The sequence below is a fragment of the Grammomys surdaster genome, unplaced genomic scaffold (genome assembly GCF_004785775.1).
Source record: "Grammomys surdaster isolate TR1022 unplaced genomic scaffold, NIH_TR_1.0 126313, whole genome shotgun sequence".
NCBI classification, from domain to species: domain Eukaryota; kingdom Metazoa; phylum Chordata; class Mammalia; order Rodentia; family Muridae; genus Grammomys; species Grammomys surdaster.
This window is the reverse complement of record NW_021621113.1, coordinates 12,042,573-12,045,587: the sequence shown is the minus strand read 5'-3', so window position 1 is coordinate 12,045,587 and position 3,015 is coordinate 12,042,573.

The following is a 3,015-nucleotide window of genomic DNA, read 5'->3' as shown; positions in this document are numbered from 1 at the left end:
TTTTTTTTTTTTTTGGTTTTTCGAGACAGGGTTTCTCTGTATAGCCCGGGCTGTCCTGGAACTCACTCTGTAGACCAGGCTGGCCTCGAACTCAGAAATCCGCCTGCCTCTGCCTCCCGAGTGCTGGGATTAAAGGCGTGCGCCACCACCGCCCGGCAAAATAAATAAATCTTAAAAGAAAAAATTGCCATTGAACTAGGCAAGACTACAAGAGGGATAAGGGTGGGGTAGGGTGAGGAGGGTGAGCACCACTTTGAGTTGTTATATTTGTGATGCCTACTGGAAACTTCAATGGAGAGGCCCAGTAAGGAGCCTACCGCTAGTGAGTGGCATATTTAAAAGCACACCTGAGTTGACTTTGAGGTAGTCTAGAACCAGAGACCATATTCATAACCCCAGCTTGAGCACATTACTTCCCTGCTTTAAACCATTTGAGAAGCTCCTCATACTAGCTAGGGGCTGGGGTGAAGGCAGCTCTAGGGTAAGTTGTTTGCCACACATGCATGAGGACCTGAGTCTGTGTCTCCAGAAGCCATGTAAAAGCTGGGGGTATGAGGGTGGGGAGATCTAGAAAAGGCTTCCTAGAGCCAGGCAGTGATGTTGCACGCCTTTAATCCCAGCATTCAAGAGGCAGAAGCAGGTGGGTCTCTTGAGTTTGAGGTCAGACTGGTCTTACAGAGCTAGTTCCAGGACAGCCAGGGCTATACACAAAGAAACTCTTCTCTTGAAAGAACAAAGAAAGTCTTGCTGGCCAACCAGCTTAGCTAAGTCAGTATTCTCCAGGTTCAGTGAGAGACCCTGTCTCAAATAAGATAAAAGGCCTGGAAAGATAGCTCAGCAGTTAAGAACCCATCTTCTATGCAGGGACGTTCAGGCTGGACACAGCAGTCATGGGTTCCCATTGTATAGCTCTGTCTGGACTGTCAGCTTTTATTACCCTTGGTGTTATATTGTCCTGATAACCTGGCCAGGAGTTTGTGCTCAATATTTCAGAAGCCTCAAACTACAGATTGGGGGTGGGGGGAGATAAATGGTGTGGAATCTCATTACAGATCAAAAACTCGAGATAGCCGGGCAGTGGTGGCACACGCCTTTAAACCCAGCACTTGGGAGGCAGAGGCAGGCGGATCTCTGAATTCGAGGCCAGCCTGGTCTACAAAGTGAGTTCCAGGACAGCCAAGGCTACACAGAGAAACCCTGTCTCGAAAACAAACAAACAAACAAACAAAAACTCAAGATAAACTGTTTCAACCTAGACATGAAGATCATGAAAAATATGTTGGGGACCCCCCCCCCCGAACCCACGTACACTGCACATTGTTACAAGGATAAAAAGTACAAAAAAGGAGTCCATACTGGGGAAAGGATATGGTCAAGATGCTTGGGCTACAAAAGACCCACACCTCAGATCCACAAGAACATGCCTTCAGTGAATGCAAACGTGGACAGTGTTAAACACTGGCTACACATCCACCGCCTGAAGCTGCCACAGGACTTCCTACAGAAAAGAACATGTTGGCTGGGAGGTGGTGGCACACGCCTTTAATCCCAGTACTTGGGAGGCAGAGACAGGCGGATTTCTGAGTTCGAGGCCAGCCTGGTGTAGAAAGAGAGTTCCAGGACAGCCAGGGCTACACAGAGAAACCCTGTCTCGAGCACTGGCACTGGGGAGCTGGTTCTGCAGTGGCATCTGAAGCCTGTGCAACAGAAATCGAAGTCCTGATTCAACACAACTTCAGACCACAAAATGCAGTTACTGTGGAAACCGATCTCATTAAAGTATATGCTAGCACCGGCAGTGGTGGCTCACGCCTTTAATTCCAGAATTTGGGAGGCAGAGACAGGCGGATCTCTGAGTTCGAGGCCAGCCTGGTCTACAGAGTGACTTCCAGGACAGCCAGGGCTACACAGAGAAGCCCTGTCTCAAAAAAAAAAGTATATGCTAATCCAGCCATTTCCTCGGGGGGGTGGGGGAGTGGGGTGGGGTAGTAGGGCAAGGAAGAACACCACTTCCAGAGGACCCACGTTAGGTAGTTCTCACACACCCGGAACTCCTTCTCCAGGGGAATCCAACAGCCTCTTCTGGTTTCTGCAAGCACCCACACACATGTGGCACACACACATATGTAAACATGTAATTTTTTTTCTAGACAGGGTTTCTTTGTGAAGTCCTGGCCATCTTAGAACTAGCTCTGTAGACCAGGCTAGCCTTGAATTCATTGAGATCCACCTGCCTTTGCCTCCTGAGTGATGGGATTAAAGGTGTATGCCACCACCACCCAGCACAATGTAATAAATTTTTAAGACTTTAATCTTAAAAATATATCTGTATGGTGGAGAGCGATCTGATATCTGATACCACCAACCCTGACCCACACATGAGCACACATACACAGACGTGCACACAAAGAAACATTTATATTTAATTTTAAAGTTCTTAATTATAATAGGAGGGTACAGGAACCCCCACGGGGTTCAGGGGCACATGTTCCATCTCTACCGTGGAGCCCCATTTTGGATTATTTAGTTGTGTGGGAAATGAGTGTACAAACATATCTCACTGGGCTTGTGGGAGTGGGTTTCGGGAGTCCTTCCTCTAGGTGGGCCCTGGGGACTGGAGTCAGGTTTGGTGGCATATTCTTTGCCTCTGCAACATCTCACCAAAGGCCCCATATCTGCTGTTTCTGTTGCCTCCTGTTCTAATGGGGCTCCTCGGCTAGCTTCTAGCCAGGTGCTTTAACAGATATGGGGTCCATTCCTGGTGGTCTTTATCTTCTGCATCCGCTTCTGTTAACAGCTTTATGGCTTTCATAGTTCACAGTCCCAAGAGCACATCTGAAACCCTGTCTTGAAAAACCAAAACCAAAAAAAAAAAAAAAAGAAAAAGAAAAAAAGAATTCCTAGCCTAGCCAGGCATGGTGGGGCATACCTGTAATGCCAGCACTCAGGAGGCTGAGGCAGGATGTGACCCTGGCCTGCACCCTGTAACCTCACCATGTGCACACTCATTGTTCT